The following is a 15,859-nucleotide window of genomic DNA, read 5'->3' on the forward strand; positions in this document are numbered from 1 at the left end:
TGCTGTGCAAAAATTGACTGTTCTATATGATGAACCATCTCGCATTTTGGTATGTTGGCCCAATAGAGTGGCTCTACTTACTTGATCAATCTTTTTCCTTGCTGCCCCTATGGTGCGTTTGGAATAACCTCTTTGCAAAAACCCATCTCTCAAGTTATTCAATTCAGTATTGTATACATTTGAATCACTGCAATTCCTTTTTAGCCTAGTCATCTCCCCAAAAGGGATGGCTGAGATCTGATTTTTTTGGTGAGCACTTTCAGCATGTAATATCGAATTACAGGCTGTTGGTTTATGGTGAATTCTCATAAGAATCTTGTTATCTTCAATGAATATATCCAAATCAAGATTTTACTGTATTCATAGGTCATTTGTATATTGAAAATGCTGATGTTAATATAATCATAAAATCCCACCAATAGTTGGTCTGATCCAGTCCAAATCATTAGTACATCATCAATGTATCTTCCCCCCAAAAATATATTTTCAGTCAGGGCAGGAGGGCCCTCTTTCCAAACATGTATTGCCTCAAAAAAACATATACAAATTTGCATTGGATGGAGAAAACCGTGAGCCCATGGCTACTCCTTGTGCCTGTTTAAACCATTGTCCTTCATGAATAAAGACATTGTTCTCCAATATGAATTCGATCATACACAAAAGCATCTCAGTGTGTTCCAAATGGGATGCCGATCTACCAGAAATAAATTGTCGCACTGCTTGTAAACCCTTATCTCTGGGGATACATGTATATAAAGAGGATACATCCAATGTGACCAAGGTCATGTCTGATGTCCAAATCACATCCTCTAACTTTAAGAGATCCTTCGTATCTTGTAAATATGAAGCAATATTCTTCACAACAGGCTGCAAATAGCTGTCAATAAATTCAGATAGCCTTTCAGTGGGCACTCCTTTCCCCGATATTATGGGTCTACCTGGTGGCGAGGTCGTACTTTTATGCAATTTGGGTAAAGTATATATACACACGGTGACATAGGATAGGTGTTAAAAATATATTTGAACTCCAGATCCAAAATTAGGCCCTTATTGCACCATGTTGATAACATTTTCTCTATTTTGTCAACAATCTCTTTGATAGGATTACATTGTAATCTAAGATATGCAGCACTATCAGCTAGTTGTCTATCAATTTCTTAAATGTAATCAGCTCTATCCAAGATTACAATGTTGCCCCCTTTGTCTGCTTCCTTGATCACTATGTTATGATTGTCACCAAGTTCCTTTAGGGCCAATCTCTGTTTATTGGTTACATTATGTGCTTGTTGTGTTTCATCTGGTTGTCAATCTCATATACTTTTTCATGAGATGGTTTCGCACTTGTCATATTTTTGGTAATTATTTTTTCTGTTCTCTTGCAAGAAGGATGTTTGTTTTTAATCTGTCTGTGTAATCCTACAGCCTTGGAAAAAAACAGGTATATACACCACTAGGGGGCGCAACACGTGTCAGTGGTTGTTTTTTCATCCAAGCATGTTACATTGGCTTTTCATCATTTATGTACCTCAAAATAAACTTTCATTGGATCTACTGACCTGGTCAGACATGTCAATTTCAATTAAAACTGTGAAAGTGAATACATGAACTAATAAATTGAAGCATGGGATTACCAACATTCTGATGCTAAATACTTTTATGGGTGTAAACGAAAAACCTCTATGAGATGGTATGAGTACATCCATAATGGGACCTTTTGTTCCAATATCATTACATAGTGAATTCATCTCCTGTCCTTATTAGCACATCTTCACCTATGAATATTTTGGACATTCACGGTTACTTTACATCTCCACATTACTTGACTCTTGTGACATTTCAAATCCTGGCCTTGTTTACCATTTGGTTCCTGCACTGGGTCTGTTAATCCCTCATATTATGCTCTTCTCAACAATGGTAGGTATGTATTGCTCTTATATCGTCTTATATGTTGTGTAAAGTTTATGTTCCTCTACCTATTTTGCAAAAGACTGTAAAATGCTGTGGTGTGATGTGATATTGTATCCTCCTCCACTAACAGCTTCATATGTTCCATTTTGGTCAAAGGTTAATTTACTCCCTATAAGAAATGATAAAATGATTAAGGGCCTGATTATGAGTCTGGCGGTCACAAGACCGCCCAACTTGTATGGTGGTCTGACCGCACTGGCTGTGATGGTCTGACTGCCACATTACAAGTTTGGCGGGCAGTCTGCCAACCGACCACCGTCTTCGCAAGGATCCAAGATCCCAACGGGGTGACGGCAGTCTTAGTTGTAATCAGCCAGGGCAGCGATGAACTCAGCGTAGCCCTGCTGATTACAACTTTGTTCTCTGCCAGCCTTTTCATTGTGGTTTTACCACAATGAAAAGGCTGGCAGAGAACAAGTGCAGGGGGCCACAGGGGGGCAGGGGCAGTGCAGGGCCCCTCTGCCAAGCATTGTTGGAATGAGCACTCTCTGTTTTGAAGACAGTGCACCTTCCGAGGGTGCTGGTTGGCCCTCTCTGTGCTGCGAGAAAGCACTTGGCTCCTTTAAGGGAGCTGAGTGCTATCTTGTGACACTGTTACCACTGATCAAGCCAGTGGGAATGCTATAATTCAAGGTTTCCACCAGTCAGCCAGGTCAGACTGGCCAAAAACCTGTAATAGGGCGGGGTTGGGGCAAGTTTGGCTGTCTGGCGCTGGGACTGCCAAACTCGTAATCAGGCCCTAAGTTTCTTACAGCTCTAACATAAAAAAGACATTCCTTTAATTTCTGCTGCACTCATTTTTGACCTTCAAGCAGTACGTTCTGCTGTGAGGATACAGAGTTTCTTGAACACTGTTGTTTCCATTCACTTACCTGACTTGCTTGGTGCTATCATCCATGTCACCAATACAATAATTGTCACTAACACGGTAATGACTCTGGATTAGTGACTGTCTGTAGAAATGTATTCGGAAACATACCTGCATTATTGGGATCACTCATTTCAAACCTGTGAAATTGAATCTTAACAATTGTATTTCTTGTAGATGTAGTAATTTTAATTATTCTACTAAGACAGTGAATAAGCAGTACACATCGGAGTAGCACTGTTGTCATTATATTGTTTTCTACCTGTTAGCGCAGCTGCTTTCAAGTTTCAATAAGCTAGTGACTTTGAGCTTTTACTAGCTTTATCACCAGCTCAAATACTCCTATTTAATTTCTACACTTGTTTCAATACAATTGTTCCAAACATCCCAATAGAACTTACTGCTATGCTTTCTGCAGATCGATGTAAACTGATCCATTCCCTGGTTCTTCGTAATTCTCACTGTGAAGCTCTGCGACTGATCATCATCAGGTCTGCTGCCCATGGTGCACCATTGCTCCTGCCTTATCTGCCACCAACTTACACTAGGTCTTCAACGTTTCCTTATTCAACACTATCTGGCTTGCCAGCTACTCCTGTGGCACCCATGATCTACTCCTCTGCACCTACTCTGATGCCTATGTGTAGGCAGAGTGCTTGACTGCAACCTTCGGACATTTTCTGCCAAACTTGACAAAAAATGACGCTCCTGTCTCTCCCCAACTCGTCCAACCATATCATTGTTTTGTTTTCCCCCATTGCTTCTGAGTACTAAATCTCTGTTGGACACTTCAGATTTACAGGTTGCTTGCCTCTTTCTGAAACAGAACTCAGTTTAGTTGGAGAGCGTTATACATCTCTGCTGCTTTTCTCCTTATCACCAAGCTTAATGTTTGCTTCCAGCTTTTTAAGCTTGTTTTTTGTACTTTGCAACATATCAAGAAGTGCAAAAAAAAGAAAAAAAAAAAAGACAACAGGGGCCAGATGTAGGAAACGTTTAGCGAGTCGCAAACGGCAAAAATTGCCGTTTGCGACTCGCTAAACGCGTTTTCCAATGCAGAAATGCATATTGCGAGTCGGTACCGACTCGCAATATGCATTTCAGAATCGCAAATAGGAAGGGGTGTTCCCTTCCTATTTGCGAGTCTGAGTGGTATGCAATACCATTTGCGACCGCATACGCGGTCGCAAATGGTATCGCAGTTACCATCCACTTCAAGTGGATGGTAACCCACTCGCAAATTGGAAGGGGTCCCCATGGGACCCCTTCCACTTTGTGAATGGACCACAAAATATTTTTTCAGGAAAGGAAGTGGTCCCAGGGACCACTCCCTGCCCTGAAAAAATACCGAAACCTAAAGGTTTCGTTTTTTTTTTTTAAGTGCAGCTCTATTTCCTTTAAGGAAAACACGCTACACTTAAAAAAAAAAAAAACTGCTTTATTGAAAGCAGTCACGAACATGGAGGTCTGCTGACGACAGCAGGCCTCCATCTTTGCGAGTGCCTATACTCGCTATGGGGCCGCAATTTGCGACCCACCTCATGAATATTCATGAGGTGGGTCATTGCGACCCCATAGCGAGTTGCAGTCGGTGTCTGAGACACCGTACTGCATACCAATTTGCGAGGTGCAAATTGCGAGTCGCATGGACTCGCACTTTGCACCTCGCAAATTTTTAAGTTGCTACATCTGGCCCCAGGTCTTTTCCATCTATGCATCCAGGATCTGGAACAACATCCCTGTAACCATCAGGACCACCCAAACTCTATTTCAATTTAGGAAAGAAGTGAGGACTCACCTCTCTAAAGAACTCTAAATCAAAATGCATTAACCATCCACAATCAAGCTATGTCTCCTATTGCTGACCTTATACTTGTCTTTCATCATGTACAGCACCCTGCTGCCTTTGGGCTAGGTTCACGCTATAGAAATACCATTTACATACATAAATGCATATATGCATACACACATACATACATACATACATAGGCAAATTAGAATGCTCATTATGATTACAGGGGTGTCATGTGTTTTGCCTTACATGTCAGTATGATTGCTTATATAGTGCATTGGCTCACCATAGCCTAAGGCCACAAAGGTTGTTATTTATTTGCAGTCAATTAGTACCTCTATATTTATAACCTTGTGTGCTACATGCGTTCTATAATTTGACAGTAAGGTTCTAGTTCATGTAGTCATATAATATGTGACATATAGAGGAAGACATAGTAGCTTTAACAAGAATATGTAAGTTACTTGTCATGCATTTCTTCTTACCTTGCATAGTGCATCACAAGGGTATAAGGTAAAAATGTTAAACAATGATCAGGAGTTTCAGATTCCAGAAGGAGCTGAACATTTCTCCACGTGCTACACCAAGGTTGTTAATCAATAGCAAACCCAGCCACATCAACACAATCTAGCCTTGCAGACTGGCTGTGGACTGGAAAATGTCAATGATGATCAGGTAGAGGATGACAAACATTTAAATACTGAACCCTCACAGAAATGCAAACCTTTGGTGCTAATGTGTTTATTAGCTAGAACTAGATACTACACATGATTCACAATGTAATATTTGCTTGCTATGATTATTTCAGAAATAATATTTTACATGGACTCTGCACTAAAATTTGCTTTAAATAAAGTCTTAAAAATCACAGTGTGGATTTCTTGCATGTGTATAGTTGGTAGAGGAAAGGCGCAAATAATAATAAATCAAATGCCTGGCAGTCTCTGGCAAGTTTTGTTACATGCCTAACATGCATTATCCCTATTTTGAGAGATATATGCTGGTCATAACATGTATAGTTTCCTAGCTCAAACACATAAATGTGTATGCCTGTGCTTGTCTGAGGGACTAGAGGTCTTAATGAGGTATAGACCCATATAGCATAACAAAGGGATTCGCTATACTGTTTGAAACACTACAGAAGGGCTGATATTGGGGAACTGCCTTGACCTATCTGACTATGAATAGAAAATCAAATGTCTTCATCAACTGCTCATGTTGAGTAATGAGACCAAGGTTATGATTATCGTATTTAGCTCTTTCCAAGCAAACTGTAATTTTTATTGCACATCTTTGTAGGAGGCTTTAGTACAGACAGCCCCAGATAGGGGTCATGAATCCAGGTGTCACTTTACTGAAATATTGGACTGCAGTGGCTTAACTGCATTTGTAAAATGGACTAGTTGGCATAGACATCACCTCTTAAACAAAACAAATCGTTAGTGTAATGGTAGCCATGGGAGTGGTACTGATTAAAAGGCAGAATGCTCTTTTGCTACAGAAGATATCACAGATGTATAAACACTTCTGTAAATGATCTGCTTTTCAAGTGGCACTTGGTGCATAAAATGATGAAACAAAAAGGTAATGTTTTAATCTATAATGTATGTGGGAGGATTTCTGGATGTTGAGAAAAGTGAAGTGAGGATTCATGTGATTAGAAAAAGGGATATAATATGATCCTCAAGCTGACTGTTGGGATTACTGAAATCGTTGTTCTAAAGGTGTTCTAATTGAAGAAAGAGGACATGCAGATAGTACTGAGTTAAAAGAACATTAAAATATTAACTCGCGGTCAGTATGAATAATATTTATGATTGGCAGAGGTGGAAGACAAAACTACACCTATATTATCAGTTTGTAACTGCAGTCACACCACTCCATTGCCAGGCGTCTGCTATATGTTTAGAGTTGTGTGCATTTTCACTTTAATGTATGAATATTCAGAATATGTTTTTTTTAAAACAGAAGTTTATAAACTCAACTGTACCCTAGGAATATAAGCATAAATTGCAAAGGAAAATGGCATAGAGGGCCAGATCGCTTTCTCAGAATCAACGAGAAATAAGAATAAACAGCATTGCCATGAATAATGGGTTCTAAAAAAGAATGAATGGGTCCGCAACCATGGATGTTGAAGATGTATAAAATTCAGGAACTGAACAAACATCTATGGGCCTGAGAGAGCGTAGTTTATACAATCAATATTAACATGAAATGTTTATGTACTAATGTGTAATAATGCTGCATAGAAACTGTATTAATGTATTTTGTTAAAACGTGCGCTTGAAATGTGCCCACGGGGAGTGGCCACCAATATATATGGGGACTAATAAAACTGACTAATAATGTTGAAATGATATGTTATGATATGATTTTACACTAATAATAATAGGTATATGTAAAGGTTTTGCTAATAAATCACTAGGCCTTAGTTAGCATGAGTCGAGGCCTAGCTGCCTGACTCTCATATTAAATGTGTTTTTCTAATGTGCAGTGTGCTGACTTGCTGAAGGACATGAACTCTTGTTTTTTTCTCTAAACTAGAAGCTGAATGTAACTGTAGTAGATCCGTTCTCATGAAATTCTACTTGCTTATAGAAACATTTTAGCTGAATGCAACACTGTAGACCAGTCGGAGGTACAAGGTCGCCTGAACCGGTACAGACAATGGAGCCACTGACCGAAGATGTGCAAAGGACCACAAGACTATGAAATCATACCGGTCATTCCACCCGCTAAAGACGTCAATCATAAGGACCAATAAAATACGTGAGAACTGTTATGGGGTGACAAATTCGATGAGCTAATGTGAAGTTAATTGGTGAAAGATAGTGGGGTGCAACCCCTTGTCCAATCAAATTTTAGGGGAATGTACAACAGAAAGGGGATGAAAACCCTTGACACCAGGAAGTAAATTAGAACAGGAGGGATAGGTAGAGCGAGGGGAGATGCTGCTGTGTTTTGCTATGATCCAGAGACTTTGTGACTTTGCTTAGTGACTTGCTAATTTTACTTAGAACCATCCTTGCACTTAGATTGCCTGTATACACTTTACCTCCTTATGAGGGAAGTGCCCCTTTTACCCGTTTGCTGAATTCCTGATGGCAAATCAACTGATGTCCTGAGGACGAAGACCGAACCTGAGTGCTGACCCCAAACGGAGGGTAACTATATGACAGTGAAATTGTGATTGTCTGTTTGCTTTTCCTTTCTAGGTACCAACTGCTTTTTTTGACAGAGACCATAGTTAGATGTTTTCCAAATTGGTGTTACTAAATTGTTTTGCATGAAGCCCAACATGCCAATGCTAATTAGAGGTTAGTTGAGAAGGGTTCACTAAACTGACGCAAATAGACAAATGACCGAATCTATGCTTTGTTGAATAACGTGATGATGATACTCTGCTAGAATAACCTATGCTGACGCCGTGTTATATTCTAATGTTTGTGATTCTTGCTTTGATGAAATCTTATCAGAATTGCCATATTGTGACTATGCTAATGGGAATAAATATCACAAAATTCATATTATTCTGGTGTGGTTATTCATGACTGAAAGGTCATGGTGTTTTCTGAGTTTCATTAAATGTCATTGACTAAGGTGAATTGCATTGTTGTAATAAATATTGATGACGTTATTGACATATTGATTGACATGCTGATTAGCTATCTCGTCCTAAGGTGTCTTCAATCAGGGTCAAAAGATTCATTGGCCTAAAACGAGTCCCAAAGTGAGTAAATTAATCATAAACCAGAATTAGCAGTTCTGGTAGCAGAGCAACGGTTTAGGCCCTTTGGGGCCCTAGGACCGAGGATTGTTTTTCGAGATAATGCAAATTGGAGGTATAATGTGTTTCTAAATTCCCCATGACTTTCCCGGAATCTCTGAGCCTGCCTAAGTGAGTTGGGTATGTTCTCGGCGTTTTAGTATGTGTGGTGTAGAATTTGCGCTTGCTCAGCTTATGCATATTGCAGGTGTTTTGTGAAATTTGTGTGAATTTAGGTCAGGTAATGTTGTTTTAGAGGAGTGGGTGTACTCCGCAGTATGAGAGTAGGGAAGTCCGCGAACTTCATGTGAGTGTGGCGCTTTGTGCTAAAAAATTATCCACGTGGTTGTTGGTGGTGTACGGACCAGTTGTGGTCTAAGACTCCATAGTATATTGACAAGTGTAGGAGACACTTGGGTTTATGTTGTAATTTGTGCGGTTTAATAGGTCAATCGGGCGTGGTTGACAAGTTGAGTTTGAGTCAAATTGTGTGAGTGAAACCTTCGATGGAGATTTGGCAAGTTCTAAAGTGCACTAGAACGAACCATTGACAAGTCGAGAGTAGGATTTGCGGGTCGAATTCTGCTTGCTTATGCAGGAGCTGAGAAGGAGAGAGTAGCGGCCGAGGCTTCAAGTAAAATCTCTGTAAAGTTCTGAAGCGAATGTGTTACCCTTCCTATAGTAAACCGGCAAATTTGGGTTTTGTTGTTAAAGGTGCTCGCAATATATCACATTAGTTTTGTGTATGTGGAGAGGACAAGCTGCAAGACTTTGTAGCTGCAGTGTGTGTGAGTGTGACATCAGTGGTGCTGCACTGGGACAGGTCAGTTGCCGAGAGGGGTCGCGCACGGATTGGCAGCCGGCCGTGAGAGGCAATAGGTTGAGGTAGGTGGGTGAAGAGTGTTCTGGGAATTAAAGTCACTTTCTGATTAGATTCAAAACAAAATAAAAGACGCGAAAATGAAGTTTTTCAAGGCTTTAAAAAGTGCCTGGAAGGGAGATACATATATTAGGGCGAGTAAAGGGGAGCCTACACCGCCTGAGGGTACTCCAGCCTATATAGTAATGGGGGAAAAGGGAGTCGCGCCATGTCTTTGGATGAAGCAGTGGCGAAAATTAACAGAGAAGGAGGGATGTTTAGCCTTTCCGGAGCATGGAACGTTCAATACAAGAATTTTTGAAAACTTGAGGTGGATGTTAAGTGTACAGAAACCGCCTCCGAGACCAGCACAGTATGAAGCATTAGCATTTTGGGATTTAATGGCCATACGACAAAGACAGCAGAAACTAGAAAGGAGAATAAAAAGGGCAGAGAAAACTTTAGCTGAGGCTAGGTGGGACAATGAGAGCAGGATGTGGAGAAGGGGAATAGTTGACAGACTTAAATTGTTTCCAGCAATAACCCAGGAAGATGAGACACAGGGAAGAAAGCCACCTGTAAAACAGACAAGGGCTCTAGCAAGTCAAAAGAGACTCAGAGGTCTTGGGTAGATGAAGATGATTCAGATGACAAAGAGTTTCTTAATCAGTTGTTACATGATCGCCCGCAACCATATGCTATAAATGACACTGCTCCGAGCACTAGTGCAGGTCCTGAGGATTCGACACAGAGTGAGAGAATTACAAGTACAGTGCAGACAAGCAATACAGTTTTGATACAAAATGGTGACAGTGTACCGACTTTACCAGACATGCAGACACAGTTGCAACCTCTGCCACAGATTCAAAGGATCTATCCAGATGTCCCAGTATTAGAGACAAATACTAGTCTGATGGTGCTGCCTGATCCAATATATATGAGATTAAAGCTAGTGCAGATTGAGCCAACTCCGCAATTGCTGCCGCAGCAACAGCTGATTCCGGGTTACAATCCAGTGGCAGGACCGCAGTCAGTACCTGCCCCAGCCACGGTGAGTCAAGCTTTGGGAGTTAATGCTCCACGGGGTTTGGGACCTGGTCAGACACCAGCTGCCATATCATTACCAATTACTGTTGGTCCGCCAGTACTGCTATATGCGCAGGGTAAGCCTGGCGTGTGTGATCAGGGAGTGAGGACCCAAGAGGCAATAAGAGGAGGGCTCACAGGAACTCCCCAACCAATGACATCAAGGGAACAAGCAGCAGAAGGACTCAGGTCTTTACTAGACCTCTGCACGATTGGGGCTCCTTTAGAGGCAATGAGACAAGCAGGGCTAAGTGTATTAGCCCCACAGACGCTGAGTACAAATACGACACAGTCACCATTAATGCAGTCAGGAAACATTTCGTTGCAGGGCTTTTCCGTGCAACAGTTGTGTCGCGTGGGCTCTCATTATCCTAAATGAGACTACTGGATTTCTAGGCAGCAGGATCGATAACCGTGTGGGGGACTGAGTCTGACCCACTTGTAAAGAACTCTGTCACCCTAAATCCGGTTTTTGCTCTGGCTAACTAGCAGTGCCTCATTTCTCCCATGGGGAAGAAATGATTAGGCAGCTGAGCGCATGACATCTTTGGAACTTCTCAGGGAAGTCGTGGTCACTCAGATCCAAACCAACTCTCTCATTTACAATATGGTCTCATATACAAATGACAAAGACAATATAAGTTTTATATAATGTTTTAATAAAACGACTGTATTTTAGATAATAAGGCGTGAGCCGCAATAACCAGAACAATACAACATAGTAGGATTGAAATAGTCACCAGGAGAGTAAAACATAAGAACAAAGCTATCATATTGCCTAACAGTTTCTACTCTCCCTCTGCTTGTTCTATTTAGAGCACAGCATGTTAAGCTTCTAGCTTGCCTTTCTGAATCACTGGGGAGACATCAGCCCTCATACCTGAGCAAAGGCCTGTGATCTGGTTCAGCATCTGCAACGAGGCAGTCAGCGTCTAGTTGTGGGTCTCTGGTCGGAATCTCCCTCTTGCATGTATTGGGACAAGGAAGTGATTTTATAACTAACATGTCATCGTGATCACAAAATGTCCCTACGCAGGAATGCCAAATCTAAACTCCTACCACGTCTATCGGCAATGTACCAGACTGTATCCTTGACTGAAGCACAGAGTGAATATGTTATGAAGAACTCCAGTGCTGAAGTAGGCAAAACAGTGTGATATGAATAAAAAACAACACCGTAGAACTGGCTATTTGAAAAATAACAGTACGAAGCCTAATAAAAAGCATTTAGAGCAAAGTGCACAGAGGCTCTAAGCTGTCAGCAAATGAATAAAATACATTCAGGGCAAAGTGCACAAAGGCCTAAAGCCTGAAGCTAATGCGCAAAGTATACGTAAAACTAACCACACTACACCCTCCCCTTGTCGGTAGCAAGTGGTTCCAATAACATAAAAGCATGCCCCAAATATAAACAATATATTTCGACAAGGTAAGAAGACAACAAAGTCATAAATTTAGGAAACATGTGACGATAAAGCCAAATTCAATATAGTGTCAATTTTGCCGAAGAAAAAAATCCAATTGTCAGACAGAAGCAATAGAACGTAGGAGCTCCTCCACTTCGATATATGTTAATATCGGAAGATCCACGCCACAAAGTACCATGGAGCAGGTGTGTTCCAAAGCCCCAAAACCATTCAGGGCGGCACCCCGTGCAGGGCCAATGAAAGAGACAATACCATCTTCCTCCAGGAAGGGAATCTCATAAACCGCCCCACGAAGCAAACGCAACCGTAGTGCACAAGTCTGGGAATGAGCCATAATCGGGAACATCAACAGATCAGGATCGACCACTGGAGGGCGCTGCTGTGAGAGACAGAAAGCCAGTGCATGTTCAAACGAGCACCAAAGGCACCGAAACACGGGTTGCACACAATCCAAAACCGATCTGAATGACAGAGACCAGTCACACTCCAAATGGCCCAGGAGTGTAGCTCCAAAATGCTGCATCATGTGTTCACGACACAGCTGCGCTGACGGGAGCAGCAAGATAGGATCTCGTCGTGGCGGGACAGCCATTGCGAAAAAATAGCAATAATAGCAAGACTCCAGCCAACAAAGCCAAAGTAATCGGGAAACCCCCAAAAATGCTTCCGAAAATAGAGTGTATAGCCAAAGGTATCAAACCAAATATGGAAGAGAAGGTGTGAGCGAAACCAACACCAACGGCATTGAAAAAATGAGCAATACCAGCAGTGCTGGATGCATTAAATATACGTCCCACAAGTTCACCGAAGTGACTTGGAAAGTTAATATTCAAAAGGGACTGTATCTCCGCCGATGACCTTGCCACCTGAAGTGCGTAGGTCTCGCTAGCAGATGTAAGGGCCACATGCTTTTGAAACAATAAAGCTTTCAGCCGACTCAACTTGTCGAAATCAACCTTGGAAGTAGCAATGTGAGGCCAGATGCCGCTACCGCCCTAATTTGAGTGGGAGGAAACAACACATTCCCGCAGCACGTAATGGCCTTGTTGACAACGACAACGTAAACTATTCCGGCACGCATGCCACAGCAGCGTTCGCTGTTAAGAACAATGTAACTGCCGTTAGAAAGCACCTGGAAAGTGTTTTTAATAACCGGGACTGGAACACCCTTCAAATAACAAGCTAAGTTAGCAATCGAAGCGTTACACGCTCCGTGCAAGGACAGCTGTTTACAAACCATGGAATGGCTGACAGAAGCTTCGCATTCGCTAACGCTAAGAAAAACCTCCCTCAAACCATTAACACATCTGTATTGAAAGGGAAGCTCCCACACCTCGTGTATGTAACTGTCTCCCAATAGTTCATATCTACCCACCGGAATGTGCTTCAAACAAGAAGTAAATTGCAGAGTGGAGATAGGCAAATTAATAACCCCATGAATCAACCACTCAGCTGACGGAATCTCAGCCACTGTGAAAGGCAGTTTCTCCAATTCCTCAATATTCAACATAACATATGTCGCTTCCTTTTTAGCCATCAACTGTCGTTGACGAGTCAAATTAAAGGAGATAAAGATCTCTCTGGCACGAATGTGCTGCCATGGAACGCGACCCGCCTTCAAGGTTTGAAGAGTCCAACCCAGCTGCATGATGGACTGTGTCTGACTCTGCCCATGATATAAAGAAGACATGTCCGATTTAATAATGTCAGTAGCAGAGGAAACAATACTGTCAATCGTGTAAACACGGTCAGAAAGGGTATGCATGCCATTATCAACAACAGACAAAGGGCCTCATTCCAACCCTGGCGGTCATAGACCGCCAGGGTGGTTGTCCACGGAAGCACCGCCAACAGGCTGGCGGTGCTTCATGTGGAATTCCGACCGCGGCTGTAAAGCCGCGGTCGCCCAGCCGGGTCCGGAGCCCCGGCTGGGAGAATCCTCCATGGCGGCGCTGCAAGCAGCGCCGCCATGGGGATTCCGACCCCCTTCCCGCCAGCCTGTTTCTGGTGGTTTTCACCGCCAGAAACAGGATGGCGGGAACGGGTGTCGTGGGGCCCCTGGGGGCCCCTGCACTGCCCATGCCACTGGCATGGGCAGTGCAGGGGCCCCCTGACAGGGCCCCAGCATGATTTTCACTGTCTGCCTAGCAGACAGTGAAAATCGCGACGGGTGCAACTGCACCCGTTGCACCCCTGCAACACCGCCGGCTCCATTCGGAGCCGGCTTCTGTGTTGCAGGGCCTTTCCCGCTGGGCCGGCGGGCGCTCCCTTGGCAGGCGCCCGCCGGCCCAGCGGGAAAGTCTGAATGGCCTCCGCGGTCTTTTGACCGCGGAGCGGCCAATTGGCGGCTTCCGCTTGGCGGGCGGCGCCCGCCGCCCGCCGCCCGCCAATATTGGAATGACCCCCAAAGTCTGCAGCAGATTTTCCTGATCAATCTGCCTCAACCGGGCTGCAGCCTCCTGTTGTGAAAGTTTCCAAATCTCATTATAAACTTCGTATAAAAACCTTTTCTTCCGTGGTACCTTGGGACCTGACAAAAAATCTTGTAAATCAGTACCATTAGACAGTAACTTGAGATGTGACTTAACTGCATCCAGCGTGGATGACTTCAACCATTGTTGACAAAGCTTCCCCACGCTGTACGTAGTTATAATATCAGCATGTTCTGGTGAAATGTAACGAGGGTCTGCCCTACTAGTCCTGAATCCCCTGAAGAGGTGACAAAACGTTGATGACACTCATTAGTGTCTATGGGCCATAATAACCACCCGGCCGGATGTAACGATGAAGTGTTAAGCCTACCATTCTGGACCCAATGTGTAAATTCACTAAAAGTAGCATTCACATAGTGCTGCCAGTTGTTTAATTTGGAAGGGACAGGTATACTAGGCAAATTCAACTCTCTAATTGTCGCCAAGACCAAACAGCTAGTCTGTTGTACCGTGTCATTGAGGAAAATCATCTGCACAGGGATAATACATGCTCTAAATAATGTATCCCTGCCTTGCATCTGCCAATTTTTCGTACCCCAAACACTTTTCAAGTCAACAGTCTTTAACCAGTATTCATACCCCTCGACCGAAAGTTTAGATACAAACAAATTTGAATACAGTAATTTAGTATCGTCAATAAAATTTGCTTATTAGAATACGGTGCAACTTTAAAATAGTAAGACTCAGCATTCCGCTGATCATGCCCAGAAAAATATGCAAATTTATCATAATACATTTTCGAACTCCCTTGTGGAGGAGTCGAGCAATGTTCCCATTGCACATAATTAAATATGGACTTAGGGCTACTAGCTTTATGAATAAAGTGGTGTCCATAATAGTTGTAGCAAAACATGTCACCATGATTATCTCTAAATTGGTAAGCATCTTCATCGTCATAGACAGTTTAATATTGCAAATCCGTTAGCATAGAATCTACTGTCTTCACATCCCAATCATCAGAAACAATGCCTGGTATAACAATATCATTCATTGATAACTTGAGGACATACGGTATTTGAATCAATTCAGTGGGACCATATATATCAAACATTACTTTATCCCACACAATCCCATCCGGAATCGGTACTGCAGAAATGTTCACATTGGACAAGTCTCTTCGAACCATATGAGACGAAAAATGTGGTCTCAACACAGGCTCCACGTGCTCAATGTCCGATCGATCAGGAAGAAAACGACCATGTATTACTAGAAAAAAAGTAACCACAAATCCCAACCATAAAAAAAGAGTCATTACAGCCATAAAAAGCCACAAATAGTTCCAAGGAAAAACAAAATATGTGCGTTTAAGCCAACTCAGCAGCTTACATGGACCTCGGACAGAAGACATCGAGGACGAAGAGCTGGACACTGCTTCATCAGCGTCGTTGAAGCAGCCAGAGGCAGTTCTTGCAAAAGGTGCAATTGTGAACAAAGAAGCAGATGGAGGCTCTCTCCTAGGCACGCTATAAACCACATGTTCAGAAACATCAGTAGAACGTACAGCAACTTGATCAAAAGATTCCATATTATTTGTTGTCTGTGGAACAATCGCAAGATCATCTTCCACCCTCCCCAAGCTCGGAGAGGAAACAGCGTCG

This window comes from Pleurodeles waltl, chromosome 2_1, assembly GCF_031143425.1.
Source record: "Pleurodeles waltl isolate 20211129_DDA chromosome 2_1, aPleWal1.hap1.20221129, whole genome shotgun sequence".
Classification (NCBI taxonomy): domain Eukaryota; kingdom Metazoa; phylum Chordata; class Amphibia; order Caudata; family Salamandridae; genus Pleurodeles; species Pleurodeles waltl.